General features: G+C 44.9%; 1 non-coding gene and 1 pseudogene across 1 annotated transcript; both read left to right on the top strand.

Annotated features, from left to right (window-relative positions):
* LOC129837154 (activating signal cointegrator 1 complex subunit 3-like) overlaps positions 1-17,208 on the top strand; it is a 277,375-nt pseudogene that overhangs the window by 211,334 nt on the left and 48,833 nt on the right.
* trnaa-ugc (transfer RNA alanine (anticodon UGC)) lies at positions 5,169-5,244 on the top strand. The gene has a single exon. It is a non-coding gene; the product is annotated as a tRNA-Ala (tRNA).

Here is a 17,208-nt window from a genome sequence, read left to right as displayed (position 1 = left end):
TGCACCTCCTACTGGGGAGAGAGGAGAGGATAGGGCTGATGTTTCTGTTTGGAGTCACCCCAAAACCCATTCCTGAAGGTTTTACACACATACACATGCACCACAACACACTACTAACAAATACACAATTACATTGCTTTGATTTGAATTGCTACAATCTGGTTAAACAACCTGGGAGTGCTCTGACCTTCTAATGCCACTGATTCTTCATGCTTCTGCCTTCCTCTCCTCTCTTCTCTTCTCTCTCCTCTGCCTCTCCTCTCTCCTCTGCCTCTCCTCTCTCCTCTGCCTCTCCTCTCTCCTCTCTTAGTGTCATGGTTCAGTGGGTGAGCCCTGGTGGCTGTGGGTGGAGGACCCCATCAACAATCACATCTACCATTCAGAGTACCTGCTCCTACAGAAGAAACAGGTGGTTTCTAGGTACCATTAACTTCCAGAATGTGTCTGAGAGCCACTCCTGTGTTCCCTTGCGGCAGAAGTTGCCCCTAACTACAGATCTAGTATCAGATTACCTGACCCTTAATCCTAACCTTAACCATTATGGTTATGGAATAACTCTGACCCTGTACCAGTGGATATGGTTGAGCCTAGTCTTTCTTACCTTGTGTGTGTTTTACTATATCAGAGCTGTGTCAGACCGCTGGCTGGGCTCAGAGGCTGTCTGCATCATCCACTTCCAACACCTCATCCTGCCTGAGAGACATCCCCCACATACTGGTACTGTACAACAGACTCACAAACACAGACAGACCAACCCTCAGAGGTGCACAGATGAAACAACTCTTCATACTTCACACATACACCTTCCTTTGTCTTTTTTCCTTGACAAATGTACCCATACGTTGTCTCAACGTTGCCCTGTGGATTCTCAGAGCTGCTGGAGCTGCAGCCGTTGCCCATCACCGCCATGGGGAACCCGGAGTACGAGAGTCTGTACAAGTTCACCCACTTCAATCCCATCCAGACACAGATCTTCCACACGCTCTACCACACCGACACCAACATCCTGCTGGGGGCGCCAACGGGCTCCGGTAAAACCATCACTGCCGAGTTGGCCATGTTCCGAGTCTTCATCCAATACCCTACCTCCAAGGTCTGTCTGCCCCCCCTTCACTCTATCTCTCTTTTTCTCTTTCTATATCGCTATACATTTCTCTCTGTTTATATCCTTGCTCTGTGTGTGTTCTCAGGTAGTGTTCTCAGGTGGTGCCCCTCTGAAAGCTCTGGTCAGGGAGAGGATTGAGGACTGGCAGATCAGGATAGAGGAAAAGCTGGGGAAGAAGTGAGTGAGACTTGGTTATAACCATGGCATTTCTGTTGCATTCACATCTCTCAATGACCATCAGCTGTGGTATATCCATCCATCCATCTATTGTCTCTTTCTTTCTCTCTCCCCTCCCTCTCCCTCCTCCCCTCTCTCCTCATCCCTAGGGTCGTGGAGCTGACAGGTGATGTGACTCCAGACATGCGGGCCATCGCCGCGGCCGACCTGATCGTGACCACGCCGGAGAAGTGGGACGGCGTGAGTCGCTAAAGGCAGAACCGCAGCAAACAGAACATTATATAGAGCCTAAACTTTTACCCTCATAAACCCTCATACAAACAGAACGTTCTAAGAGCCTTAACTTTAACCCTCATAAACCCTCATATTAACAGAGCGTTCTATAGAGCCTTAACTTTAACCCTCATATTAACAGAGCGTTCTATAGAGCCTTAACTTTAACCCTCATATTAACAGAACGTTCTATAGAGCCTTAACTTTAACCCTCATAAACTCTCATATTAACAGAACGTTCTATAGAGCCTTAACTTTAACCCTCATAAACCCTCATATTAACAGAACGTTCTATAGAGCCTTAACTTTAACCCTCATAAACCCTCATATTAACAACGTTCTATAGAGCCTTAACTTTAACCCTCATAAACCCTCATATTAACAACGTTCTATAGAGCCTTAACTTTAACCCTCATAAACCCTCATATTAACAACGTTCTATAGAGCCTTAACTTTAACCCTCATAAACCCTCATATTAACAACGTTCTATAGAGCCTTAACTTTAACCCTCATAAACCCTCATATTAACAACGTTCTATAGAGCCTTAACTTTAACCCTCATAAACCCTCATATTAACAACGTTCTATAGAGCCTTAACTTTAACCCTCATAAACCCTCATATTAACAACGTTCTATAGAGCCTTAACTTTAACCCTCATACAAACAACATTCTTATAGAATTCTAAAGAGTAAATAATAATACTACTCTCCATAGTGAAATGTTTTGTCAAACTTTCTCACACTGGATCGTACCACTGTGTCTCACACTGGACCATACCACTGTGCCTGTTTCCCAGGGGAGGACAGAGGTCCTGTGCTGGTGGTCATAGTGTCCAGGACCAACTTAATCTCCTCCCACACCTGCAATACTGGTCCGGTGGTGGGCCTGTCCACGGCCCTGGCCAACGCACGAGACCTAGCCAAGTGGCTAGGGATTGGCCAGGTGAGCTCTCCATAGCAACCACATACTAGACACTACCAGCATCGTGAAACGCCGCTCCTGGTAGGAGTTGCACTTAGGCTCAGCCCTAGGATCAGTTTCTTATCTGAATCAGGCATTACAGCAGTGTTCTACCCTGATCATACCATCAAGTTAGTCTCAGTTTCACGTAGACAAGACATCTCCTGTAGTTTAAACCAGCTCATCCTTTCACCTTTTCACCTCCTGTCCTGTGTTCAGATAGTGTTCATGTCTCTGTCATCAGTTGGAGGCTTTGTAATTGACATTGCTGTTTTCAAGCCAACCAGTAACCACATTTGTGTTAGCCAGTGTTTTTTAGGGTTCATGTATCCGCCTCCCCTTTTCATATTTAATAAATGTATATAATAAGAGTTATTAGAATAATACTGATGTTTTTGGCAAGGAATCCCTGTAATAGTTTTGACCACAGTACGGTAATGGTTTGGAGTCCTGTTTCTCTGAAGCCATGCTGGAGTTGCTCTGGTAATCAACAGAAATCACGGTACCAATGCTGACAGATGACCTGACAGTCCTTTATTAATAATAATAATAATAATAGCAGTAATCATATCAGAAATTTATTTAATATCCTCCCTGTCCACCGCAGAGAGACATGGGAACTCATGTATGCCTGCATGTCCAACATGACCCCAGTCACACATGAAAACCACATGTAGACAGCGACTCTTTACATTCACTTAGTATTTTCTTTTTGAGATAAATTGTATATCTGCTGAAAAACATTTTATATAACATTTATAAAGCATTTATAAGCATTTACAGCGGCTTTTTTCTGAAAGCTATTATAAAGTGTTACCATAACGTCATTTGTAATGCTTTTCAAACATTGCTCTCAAATTCCAACTGTATCCTACCATTCCAGTCTTCTCTGTGACGGTATTGGTTGTCTACGTTGTGTTACTGTTGCAGAGTGTCCCTGGCAGACAGATTGTCTGGTTATAAATCTGGCTGTTTAGACTGGGGACGGGAGGGACTGGGGATGTTGGCTGGGTTTAGATGCCCAAAACATTATCCAGGCCTTTAGATATGTGTATACACGCGTCTGCCCTGCCTGGCCACTCCACACGCCACAATGCACTACTGCCCAATCCAGCGAGCCTCTGAGCACAACAGACAAAAAGCGCTCAGTTCCCTGTCCCTCTCCCCCGGACAAGGACAATGACAAACCTTTAGACACCCAGATGGGCCTTGCTTCCAGCTGGACTCACTTTATCTATCAATCACTCTCTGTCTCTCTCTGTCTCTCTCTCTCTCTCTCTCTCTCTCTCTCTCTCTCTCTCTCTCTCTCTCTCTCTCTCTCTCACTCTCTCACTCTCTCACTCTCTCACTCACTGACTGACTGAGAGAAGACATTCATTCTCTTTCTATGGTTCTATGTCCATATGGTTCTCTTTCATCCACTGTCTAACTCTCTCTGTCTCTTTGCCTCTACCCCTCTCTTACAGGTGGGTTTGTTTAACTTCCGGCCCTCTGTGCGTCCCGTCCCATTGGAGGTTAACATCCACGGCTTCCCAGGACAGCACTACTGCCCCCGCATGGCCAGCATGAACAAGCCTGTGTTCCAAGGTACAATATACCACGCACAGAAACACACACTAAGTATGCAACTACACTGTGCATCCCCCCTCTCCATCTCTTTCTATCTCTCTCTATATATATATATATCTATATATATAACTCTCTCTCTCTCTCTCTATATATATATATATCTATATATATAACTCTCTCTCTCTCTCTCTCTCTCTCTCTCTCTCTCTCTCTCTCTCTCTCTCTCTCTCTCTCTCTCTCTCTCTATATATATATATATCTATATATATAACTCTCTCTCTCTCTCTCTCTCTCTCTCTCTCTCTCTCTCTCTCTCTATATATATATATATCTATATATATAACTCTCTCTCTCTCTCTCTCTCTCTCTCTCTCTCTCTCTCTCTCTCTCTCTCTCTCTCTCTATATATATATATATCTATATATATATATATATATCTCTATATATATATATCTCTATATATATATATCTCTCTTTCTCTATCTCTCTCTCCCTCATATATACAGTGGGGGGAATAAGTATTTGATACACTGCCGATTTTGCAGGTTTTCCTACTTACAAAGCCAAAATCTCTGTTGCAGTGTGTGCAACCTTGTCAAGAACTACAGGAAACGTAACATCTCTGTAAATGCAAACAAAGGTTTCTGTACCAAATATTAAGTTCTGCTTTTCTGATGTATCAAATACTTATGTAATGCAATAAAATGCAAATTAATTACTTAAAAATCATACAATGTGATTTTCTGGATTTTTGTTGAAGTGTACCTATGATAAAAATTACAGACCTCTACATGCTTTGTAAGTAGGAAAACCTGCAAAATCGGCAGTGTATCAAATACTTGTTCTCCACACTGTGTATATATATATATCTCCCTCTCTCTCTCTCTCTCTCTCTCTCTATATATATATATATATATATATATATATATATATATATATATATATATATATATATATATATATATATATATATATATATATATATATATACATCTCTATATATCTCTCGCTATCTCTCTCTATATACACTGCTCAAAAAAATAAAGGGAACACTAAAATAACACATCCTAGATCTGAATGGGGCCCCGTGTGGCTCAGTTGGTAGAGCATGGCGCTTGCAACGCCAGGGTTGTGGGTTCGATTCCCACGGGGGGCCAGTACAAAAAAAAAAAAAAAGGATGAATGCATGTACTTGTAAGTCGCTCTGGATAAGAGCGTCTGCTAAATGACTTAAATGTAAATGTAATGTAAATGAATGAATGAAATATTTTTATTAAATACTTTTTTCTTTACATAGTTGGATGTGCTGACAACAAAATCACACAAAAAATTATCAATGGAAATCAAATTTATCAACCCATGGAGGTCTGGATTTGGAGTCACACTCAAAATTTAAGTGGAAAACCACACTACAGGCTGATCCAACTTTGATGTAATGTCCTTAAAACAAGTCAAAATGAGGCTCAGTAGTGTGTGTGGACTCCATGTGCCTATATGACCTTCCTATCAACGCCTGGGCATGCTCCTGATGAGGTGGCGGATGGTCTCCTGAGGGATCTCCTCCCAGACCTGGACTAAAGCATCCGCCAACTCCTGGACAGTCTGTTGGTGGATGGAGCGAGACATGATGTCCCAGATGTGCTCAATTGGATTCAGGTCTGGGGAACGGGCGGGCCAGTCCATAGCATCAATGCCTTCCTCTTGCAGGAACTGCTGACACACTCCAGCCACATGAGGTCTAGCATTGTCTTGCATTAGGAGGAACCCAGGGCCAACCGCACCAGCATATGGTCTCCCAAGGGGTCTGAGGATCTCATCTCGGTACCTAATGGCAGTCAGGCTACCTCTGGCGAGCACATGGAGGGCTGTGCGGCCCCCAAAGAAATGCCACCCCACACCATGACTGACCCACCGCCAAATCGGTCATGCTGGAGGATGTTGCAGGCAGCAGAACGTTCTCCACGGCGTCTCCAGACTCTGTCACGTCTGTCACGTGCTCAGTGTGAACCTGCTTTCATCTGTGAAGAGCACAGGGCGCCAGTGGCGAATTTGCCAATCTTGGTGTTCTCTGGCAAATGCCAAACGTCCTGCATTGTGTTGGGCTGTAAGCACAACCCCCACCTGTGGACGTCGGGCCCTCATACCACCCTCATGGAGTCTGTTTCTGACCGTTTGAGCAGACACATGCACATTTGTGGCCTGCTGGAGGTCATTTTGCAGGGCTCTGGCAGTGCTCCACCTGCTCCTCCTTGCACAAAGGCCGAGGTAGCGGTCCTGCTGCTGGATTGTTGCCCTCCTACGGCCTCCTCCACGTCTCCTGATGTACTGGCCTGTCTCCTGGTAGCGCCTCCATGCTCTGGAAACTACACTGACAGACACAGCAAACCTTCTTGCCACAGCTCGCATTGATGTGCCATCCTGGATGAGCTGCACTACCTGAGCCACTTGTGTGGGTCGTAGACTCCGTCTCATGCTACCACTAGAGTGAAAGCACCGCCAGCATTCAAAAGTGACCAAAACATCAGCCAGGAAGCATAGGAACTGAGAAGTGGTCTGTGGTCACCACCTGCAGAACCACTCCTTTATTGGGGGTGTCTTGCTAATTGCCTATAATTTCCACCTTTTGTCTATTCCATTTGCACAACAGCATGTGACATTTATTGTCAATCAGTGTTGCTTCCTAAATGGACAGTTTGATTTCACAGAAGTGTGATTGACTTGGAGTTACATTGTGTTGTTTAAGTGTTCCCTTTATTTTTTTGAGCAGTGTATATATATATATATATATCTCTCTATATCTCTATCTATCTCTCTCTCTATATACAGTATATATATATATATCTCTTTCTTTCTCTCCAGCGATTCGCAGTTTCTCTCCAGCCAAGCCTGTTCTTATCTTTGTGTTGTCGCGACGACAGACTCGTCTGACAGCTCTAGACCTGATAGCCTTCCTGGCCACGGAGGACGACCCCAAACAGTGGCTGCACCAGGACGAGACTCAGGTGACCAGGCTTATGCTTGTTACCTCCTAGTGGAACTAACGCTGTAATCAGAGCTGTGTACATCTACAGTATTTCTCTCTCTCTCGCTCGCTCTGTCTTTTTCTCTCTCTTAGTCTCTCTCTTTCTCTATCTCCTCTGACTGTTCTTCTATTCCTCCAGTCTTCCTATTCCTCGTCCTCTGCTGCTTGTTGCTCTCTCCTTTCTCATCGTCTCCTTCCTCCTCCTGATATTCTCTTTAAGCACTGGTTTTAGTGTAATTACAGCGGGAACTCAAACCAACTTCTACAGGAAACGCCTGTGTCATATCCCATTATTTTCTCTGCATACTTCAGGGTTATTTCAAGATGAGAAAATGTGCTCAGATAGAAGATGGGCAGTAATTACCTTAACATGTGTGTCTGACATATAGGGGCCCAAAACAAGGAGAATTTCTTAAAATACAAACACACACACACACACACACACACACACTAGCTAATGCTCTCTCTCCTGCTATCTCTCTCACACACACACATTAAAAAACAGTAAAACAATGTATTTGCTCAAACCTGCCAAACAGTGAGAGAGCTGAGCACAGCGGTGTTGGATGTGGATACAGAGAGCTGAGCGATGTTGGATGTGTGTCTGGTGTATAATCCCTCATATTGGGCCTTATGAAGTCACAGTAGGCTTGGTGTTGTAAAAGATGGATATTAACATGTTTTATGGGGCTGTTCGCTTTTCACACCAAGCCTGTGGTCTGAGCGAAATATAGAGTGACTGACTTCAAACCCCAACTCGTAAAATATACACACACACACACACACACACACACACACACACACACACACACACACACACACACACACACACACACACACACACACACACACACACACACACACACACACAGCAAACTAGTAAAATACTGTATATATATTTTTATTTAATTTAACTAGGCAAGTCAGTTAATAACAAATTCTTATTTTCAATGACGGCCTAGGAACAGTGTGTGTGTGTGTGTGTGTGTGTGTGTGTGTGTGTGTGTGTGTGTGTGTGTGTGTGTGTGTGTGTGTGTGTGTGTGTGTGTGTGTGTGTGTGTGTGTGTGTGTGTGTGTGTGTGTGTGTGAACCTGACATTTACTGTATGTGTATTTTTAGCCCTGGGTGTGTTGAACTGGCCCTGCAGTGTGTGTGTTCCAGTGATATATGCTGCTCCCTGCTGTGTTTCTGTACTGGCCGTGTAGCTGCTGGAGTCCCTGTGGTTTGAGTGACAGGCGGCTGGCGCTAGCTGCCTCAGTCTCAGTGGGGGTCCCTCCATCCCGCCCTCCGTCTCCTCTCTGCCCGAGTTAGCCTTATGATCTCTCTATTACTTCCTCTGCTGCAGTTAGCTCTTCTCCCTCCTTCCTTCCTCTGTGAACATGTACCCCTCGTCCTCCCTGTAACTCCCCCTGTAAAACCCTCTCAAATGTTTTGCTTGCTCTGTCCCACATGTTTTCAGTTTTTTTCTCCACCTCCCTTTTCTCCACTACTTCCGTAGCCGCCTTCCATGCTCATGTCCAACAATGTCTTCTTCGTCATGGATGTGTCTTCTAGTCCTACACTGTGTAATGGTTTACTGTATCTCTATTGGTCAAGAAGATAAGGTCTCATGCTGTGATTGATTAATGTTACCCAGATTACAGACATCATCGCCATGGTGAGGGAGTCCAACCTGAAGCTGATGTTGGCCTTTGGTATCGGCATGCATCACACTGGACTACAAGAGAGAAACAGAAAGACTGTGGAGGAACTGTTTGTCAACTGCAGATTCAGGTAGGACCCTGATAGGTCCAGGTAGAACCATGTAGGACCCTGATAGGTCCTAGTAGACCCAGGTAGGACCTTGATAGGTCCAGGTAGAACCATGTAGGACCCTGATAGGTCCTAGTAGACCCAGGTAGGACCCTGATGGTTCCAGGTAGAACCATGTAGGCCCCTGATAGGTCCTAGTAGACCCAGGTAGAACCCTGATAGGTCCAGGTAGAACCCTGACAGGTCCAGGTAAACCCAGGTAGGACCCTGATAGGTCCAGGTAAACCCAGGTAGGACCCTGATAGGTCCAGATAGAACCAGGTAGAACCCTGACAGATCCAGGTAGATGCAGCTAGGACCTTTACAGGTCCAGGTAGAACCTGGTTGGACCCTGACAGGTCCAGGTAGTACCTGGTAGAACCCTGACAGGTCCAGGTAGAACCAGGTAGGACCCTGATAGGTCCAGGTAAACCCAGTTAGGACCATGACAGGTCCAGGTAGAACCTGGCAGGACCCTGACAGGTCCAGGTAGGACCCTGACAGGTCCAGGTAGAACCAGGTAGGACCCTGATAGGTCCAGGTAAACCCAGTTAGGACCCTGACACGTCCAGGTAGAACCTGGCAGGACCCTGACAGGTCCAGGTAGGACCCTGACAGGTCCAGGTAGAACCAGGTAGGACCCTGACAGGTCCAGGTAGAACCAGGTAGGACCCTGACAGGTCCAGGTGGGATAGGACCCTGATAGGTCCAGGTGGGATAGGACCCTGATAGGTCCAAGTGGGATAGGACCCTGATAGGTCCAGGTGGGGTAGGACCCTGATAGGTCCAAGTGGGATAGGACCCTGATAGGTCCAGGTGGGATAGGACCCTGATAGGTCCAGGTGGGGTAGGACCCTGATAGGTCCAGGTGGGGTAGGACCCTGATAGGTCCAGGTGGGATAGGACCCTGATAGGTCCAGGTGGGATAGGACCCTGATAGGTCCAGGTGGGGTAGGACCCTGATAGGTCCAAGTGGGATTGGACCCTGATAGGTCCAGGTGGGATAGGACCCTGATAGGTTCAAGTGGGATAGGACCCTGATAGGTCCAAGTGGGACCCAGGTAGGTCCCTGATAGGTACAAGTGGGACCCTGACAGGTCCAGGTAGAACTAGGTAGGACCCTGACAGGTCCAAGTAGAACCTGGTAGGACACTGACTGGTCCAGATAGGACCCTGACAGGTCCAGGTAGGACCCTTACGGGTCCAGGTAGAACCAGGTAGGACCCTGAAGGGTCCAGTTGGAACCTGGTAGGACCCTGACAGGACCAGATGGGACCCAGGTAGGACCCTGATAGGTCCAGGTGGGACCCAGGTTAGACCCTGACAGGTCCAGGTAGAACCAGGTAAGACCCTGACAGGTCCAGGTAGAACCTGGTAAGATCCTGACAGGGCCATGTGGGACCCAGGTAGGATCCTGACAGGTCCAGGTAGAACCAGGTAAGTCCCTGACAGGTCCAGATAGAACCAGGTAAGACCCTGACAGGTCCAAGTAGAACCAGGTAGGACCCTGACTGGTCCAGGTAGGACCCAGGTAGGACCCTGACAGGTCCAGGTAGGACCCAGGTAGGACCCTGACAGGTCCAGATAAAACCTGGCAGGAGCCTGATAAGTCCAGATAAATCCTGGTAGGACCCTGACAGGTCCAGGTAGAACCTGGTAGGACCCTGACAGGTCCAGGTAGGACCTGGTGGGACCCTGACAGGTCCAGATAAAACCTGGTGGGACCCTGACAGGTCCAGGTAGAACCTGGTGGGACTCTGATTGGTCCAGGTAGAACCTGGTAGGACCCTGACAGGTCCAGGTAGAACCTGGTAGGACCCTGACAGGTCCAGGTTGAACCTGGTAGGACCCTGACAGGTCCAGGTATAACCTGGTGGGATGCTGACAGGTCCAGGTAGTATAATAAAGAAAGAAATATCAAGCTTTATTTATGCAGCACATTTCAGACATAGAATGCAATGCAATGTGCTTTACAGGGGAGAAAGCCTGAGGAAAAACATAGCTCAATGTGCTTACAGGGGGAAAGCCTGAGGAAAAACATAGCTCAATGTGCTTTACAGGGGGGAAAGCCTGAGGAAAAACATAGCTCAATGTGCTTTACAGGGGGGAAAGCCTGAGGAAAAACATAGCTCAATGTGCTTTACAGGGGGGAAAGCCTGAGGAAAAACATAGCTCAATGTGCTTTACAGGGGGGAAAGCCTGAGGAAAAACATAGCTCAATGTGCTTACAGGGGGAAAGCCTGAGGAAAAGCAAAGCTCAATGTGCTTTACAGGGGGGAAAGCCTGAGGAAAAACATAGCTCAATGTGCTTTACAGGGGGGAAAGCCTGAGGAAAACTCATAGCTCAATGTGCTTTACAGGGGGGAAAGCCTGAGGAAAACTCATAGCTCAATGTGCTTTACAGGGGGGAAAGCCTGAGGAAAACTCATAGCTCAATGTGCTTTACAGGGGGGAAAGCCTGTGGAAAAACATAGCTCAATGTGCTTTCCAGGGGGAGAAGCCTGAGGAAAAGCAAAGCTCAATGTGCTATACAGGGGGGAAAGCCTGAGGAAAAACATAGCTCAATGTGCTTTACAGGGGGAAAGCCTGAGGAAAAACATAGCTCAATGTGCTTTACAGGGGGGAAAGCCTGAGGAAAAGCATAGCTCAATGTGCTTTACAGGGGAAAACGCCTGAGGAAAAGCAAAGCTCAATGTGCTTTACAGGGGAAAAGCCTGAGGAAAAGCATAGCTCAATGTGCTTTACAGGGGGGAAAGCCTGTGGAAAAGCAAAGCTCAATGTGCTTTACAGTGGGGAAAAGCCTGAGGAAAAGCAAAGCTCAATGTGCTTTACAGGGGAAAAGCCTGAGGAAAAGCAAAGCGCAATGTGCTTTACAGGGGGGAATAGCCTGAGGAAAAGCAAAGCTCAATGTGCTTTACAGGGGGGAAAAGCCTGAGGAAAAGCAAAGCTCAATGTGCTTTACAGGGGGGAAAGCCTGAGGAAAAGCATAGCTCAATGTGCTTTACAGGGGAAAAGCCTGAGGAAAAACATAGCTCAATGTGCTTTCCAGGGGGAGAAGCCTGAGGAAAAGCAAAGCTCAATGTGCTATACAGGGGGGAAAGCCTGAGGAAAAACATAGCTCAATGTGCTTTACAGGGGGAAAGCCTGAGGAAAAACATAGCTCAATGTGCTTTACAGGGGGGAAAGCCTGAGGAAAAGCATAGCTCAATGTGCTTTACAGGGGAAAACGCCTGAGGAAAAGCAAAGCTCAATGTGCTTTACAGGGGAAAAGCCTGAGGAAAAGCATAGCTCAATGTGCTTTACAGGGGGGAAAGCCTGTGGAAAAGCAAAGCTCAATGTGCTTTACAGTGGGGAAAAGCCTGAGGAAAAGCAAAGCTCAATGTGCTTTACAGGGGAAAAGCCTGAGGAAAAGCAAAGCGCAATGTGCTTTACAGGGGGGAAAAGCCTGAGGAAAAGCAAAGCTCAATGTGCTTTACAGGGGGGAAAAGCCTGAGGAAAAGCAAAGCTCAATGTGCTTTACAGGGGGGAAAGCCTGAGGAAAAGCAAAGCTCAATGTGCTTTACAGGGGAAAAGCCTGAGGAAAAGCAAAGCGCAATGTGCTTTACAGGGGGGAAAAGCCTGAGGAAAAGCAAAGCTCAATGTGCTTTACAGGGGGGAAAAGCCTGAGGAAAAGCAAAGCTCAATGTGCTTTACAGGGGGGAAAGCCTGAGGAAAAGCATAGCTCAATGTGCTTTACAGGGGAAAAGCCTGAGGAAAAGCAAAGCTCAATGTGCTTTACAGGGGGGAAAAGCCTGAGGAAAAGCAAAGCTCAATGTGCTTTACAGGGGAAAAGCCTGAGGAAAAGCAAAGCTCAATGTGCTTTACAGGGGGGAAAAGCCTGAGGAAAAGCAAAGCTCAATGTGCTTTACCGGGGAGAAAAGCCTGAGGAAAAGCAATGCTCAAAAGATGTTTTAAGATCTCTTTTAAATATGTCCACAGTTTCCGCCCTACTCAAGTATTTCATTTATATTGCTTCTGATATTGGTATGTATCCCAGACTGTTCTCTTTCCAATCATATCTGACATTTACTACCGTTCAAAAGTTTGGGGTCACTTAGAAATTCCCTTGTTTTCCATGAAAACATACATGAAATGAGTTACAAAACTAATAGGAAATACAGTCAAGACTTGACCAGTTTATAAATAATGATTTTTTTATTGAAATAATTGTGTCCTTCAAACTTTGCTTCATCAAAGAATCCTCCATTTGCAGCAATTACAGCCCTGCAGACCTTTGGCATTCTAGTTGTCAATGTGTTGAGGTAATCTGAAGAGATTTCACCCCATGCTTCCTGAAGCACCTCCCACAAATTGGATTGGCTTGATGGTCACTTACATACCATATGTTCAAGCTGCTCCCACAACAGCTCAATAGGGTTGAGATCCGGTGACTGTGCTGGCCACTCCATTATAGACAGAATACCAGCTGACTGCTTCTTCCCTAAATAATTCTTGCATAGTTTGGAGCTGTGCTTTGTGTCATTGTCCTGTTGTAGGAGGAAATTGGCTCCAATTAATCGCCGTCCACAGGGTATGGCATGGCTTTGCAAAATGGAGTGATAGCCTTCCTTCTTCAGGATCCCTTTTACCCTGTACAAATCTCCCACTTTCCCACCACCAAAGCACCCCCAGACCATCACATTGCCTCCACCACATGCTTGACAGATGGTGTTTTTTCTGCATCACACAAATGTTCTTCTTGTGATCTGAACACCTCAAACTTAGATTTGTCTGTCCTGAATACTTATATACAATTTTCCTCTGTCCCGTGTCTGTGTTCTTTTGCCCATCTTAATCTTTTCTTTTTATTGGCCAGTCTGAGATATGGCTTTTTCTTTGCAACTCTGCCTAGAAGGCCAGCATCCCGGAGTCGCCTCTTCACTTTGACGTTGAGACTGGTGTTTTGCGGGTACTATTTAATGAAGCTGCCAGTTGAGTACTTGTGAGGTGTCTGTTACTCAAACTAGACACTCTAATGTACTTGTCCTCTTGCTCATTTGTGCACTGTGTCCTCCCACTCCTCTTTCTATTCTGGTTAGAACCAGTTTGCGCTGTTCTGTGATCAATTAGCCTTTTAAAATGATAAACTTGGATTAGCTAACACAATGTGCCATTGGAACACAGGAGTGATGGTTGCTGATAATGGGCCTCTGTACGCCTATGTAGATATTCCCTAAAATAATCTGCCGTTTCCAGCTACAATAGTCATTTACAACATGAACAATGTCTACACTGTATTTCTGATCAATTTGATGTTATTTTAATGGTCAAAAAACATTTAGCTTTTCTTTTAAAAACAAGGTGATTTCTAAGTGACGCCAAAGTTTGAACGGTATGTATGAATTGTCCATTTTTTATATTCCTTGTTAATATGCATTGACTTCCTGTTCGCCAGTCTTTAATTAACTATCTGCTTGCACCTGTTATGCCTTTTACACACAGCAGGGGCCTGAAGTACGCGTCTTCTTAATTTGTTTGCACGGCACTGATGAAGGCATGAGGCCGACATGTATGCTCTGTTCCTTTTTGTATTTTCATTAGCACTTTCACTTTTTGGATATTTTAGAGGATGGATTAAATGAATTATACTATGTTTGCATCTCGGCCTCCTTGGGTTATTCCTTTTCATGGTTTTGAGTGTGAGTACTTTTTGAACTCTACAGATATTTTCTCTCCCATGCACTGGCCGCCTTCCATTCTAGCCTGTGCACAAACCCTCATACTGGTTTTCCACAGTTTCAAACCCCGTCAGGTTCTCTGGCAGGCTATTCCAGAGGCTGAGGACATAATAACTAAAGGATGCCTGTCCATGCCTCCTGGTCCTAGGCTTTGGGATAGTTAAAAGGCCAGTACCAATAAATAATTGCTATTTTGTTCACATTCCTAATGTGTGATTCGAAATTTAGTTTAGAATCTAAAATACCACCTAGGTTTTTTACCTGGTGTTTTATCTTTATTGCCCATAAATTAAAATGTGCAACTAGATTCTCTCTCTGTGCTTTGGCTCTAACAATAGGTACCTCGGTATTGTCTTGATTTCGCTGGAGGAAGTTGTGAGCCATCCAAGTGTTTAAATCACTAATACAGTCTAACAATTTATCCTTGGAGCTAAAATCCTCCGGTGACACAGAAATCAAAAGCGGTGTATCGTCTGCGTAGCAGTGAAAAATCAATGCGCTTAAAATAATAGTGAAGACACGCAGCTCAAAAAGCTCCCCTATTTATATTTTAGGGACTATACAAGTATCCTGCCAGTACTAGCCTACAACGCCACATCCAATGAAAAACTAGTACAATTGAGTACAATTCTACTCCAGGATGTAAACTGCAGTGAAAATGTCATTTAAATAATGAAAGCCCTGTTATTTGAATGTTTCATTCCATTTGGATCAGTTGTGGGTCTACTCTCGACATTCTAGAAATGCACAGTAGTAGGCCAGTCTGGCTGTAGTCTATTTCTGATACTGATGCGCTGTGTGTTGCCGATCATCATTCTCCTTAGTCGTCCTATGTGACTACATAGGTCTATGCTCCCACCAGGCCCAGTTATTCAGGAAAGAGTAACACCGAGCAGCTATTTCCTCTACCTATTTCTTTGAACCTAACGCTTCAATATAGCCAAAATATACAGTACCAATGAAGACAAAAATTATGGAATGACACATATGGAAACGTGTAGTAACCACAATAGTGTTAAACAAAACCACCCTTTGCCTTGATGACAGCTTTGCACACTCTTGGCATTTTCATAACCAGCTTCATGAGGTAGTCACCTGGAATGCATTTCCAACAGTCTTGAAGGAGTTCCCACATATGCTGAGCACTTGTGGTCTACTTTTCCTTCACTTTGCAGTCCAACTCATCCAAAACCATCTCAATTGGGTTGAGGTTGAGTGATTGTGGGGGCCAGGTCATCTAATGCAGCACTCCATCACTCTCCTTTTTGGTCAAATAGCCCTTACACAGCCTGGAGGTGTGTTTTGGGTTATTGTCCTGTTGAAAAACAAACGATAGTCCCACTAAGCACAAATCAGATGGGATGGCGTATTGCTGCAGAATGCTGTGGTAGCCATGCTGGTTAACTAAGCCTTGAATTCTAAAGAAATCACTGACAGTGTCACCAGCAAAGCACCCCCACACCATCACACCTTCTCCTCCATGGTTCACGATGGGAACCACACATTCGAAGATCATCCGGTCACCCACTCTACGTCTCACAAAGACATGGCGGTTGGAACCAAAAATCTCAAATTTGGACTCATCAGACCAAAGGACAGATTTCCACCAGTCTAATGTCCGTTGCTTGTGTTTCTTGGCCCAAGCAAGTCTCTTCTAATTATTGGTGTCTTTTAGTAGTGTTTTCTTTTCACCAGTTCAACCATGAAGGCCTGATTCACACAGTCTCCTCTGAACAGTGGATGTTGAGATGTGTCTGTTACTTGAACTCTGTGAAGCATTTATTTGGGCTGCAATCTGAGGTGCAGTTAATTGCCGATTTCTACGGCTGGTAACTCTAATGAACTTATCCCCTGCAGCAGAGATAACTCTGGGTCTTCCTTTCCTGTGGTGGTCCTCATAAGAGCCAGTTTCATCATAGCGCTTGATGGTATTTGGACTGCACTTGAAGAAACTTTCAAAGTACTTGAAATTTTCTGGTTTGACTGACCTTCATGTCTTAAAGTAATGATGGACTGTTGTTTTCTCTATGCTTATTTTAGCTGTTCTTGCCATATTATGGACTTGGTCTTTTGTATATCTACCTATCTACCTTATCTACCCTATCTTGTCACAACACAACTGATTGGCTTGAACTCATTAAGAAGGAAAGAAATTCCACAAATTAACTTTTAACAAGGCACACCCATTAATGGAAATGCATTTCAGGCGACTACCTCATGAAGCTGGTTGAGAGAATGCCAAGAGTGTGCAAAGCTGTCATCAAGGCAAAGGGTGGCTATTTTGAAGAATCTCAAATATAAAATATATTTAGAATGAACACTTTTGTGGTTACTACATGATTCCATATGTGTTACTTCATAGTTTTGATGTCTTCACTGTTATTCTACAATGTTGAAAATAGTACAAATTAAGAAAAACACTTGAATGAGTAGGTGTGTCCCAACTTTTGACTGGTAATGTATGTCATTTAACTTCTAAAATGTATTACATTTTTAGTTGTGGCATAAACACAATATCACAATGTTTTAATCTTATTATGCCACTTCAAACGTCTCATGTAGGCTACTTGCGCACGTTCGTCCACTCCCCT

The sequence above is a fragment of the Salvelinus fontinalis genome, chromosome 38 (assembly GCF_029448725.1).
Source record: "Salvelinus fontinalis isolate EN_2023a chromosome 38, ASM2944872v1, whole genome shotgun sequence".
In the NCBI taxonomy this organism is placed as follows: Eukaryota; Metazoa; Chordata; class Actinopteri; order Salmoniformes; family Salmonidae; genus Salvelinus; species Salvelinus fontinalis.
The sequence above is the reverse complement of the archived record's forward strand: the minus strand, read 5'-3'. Positions and strand labels throughout refer to the sequence as shown.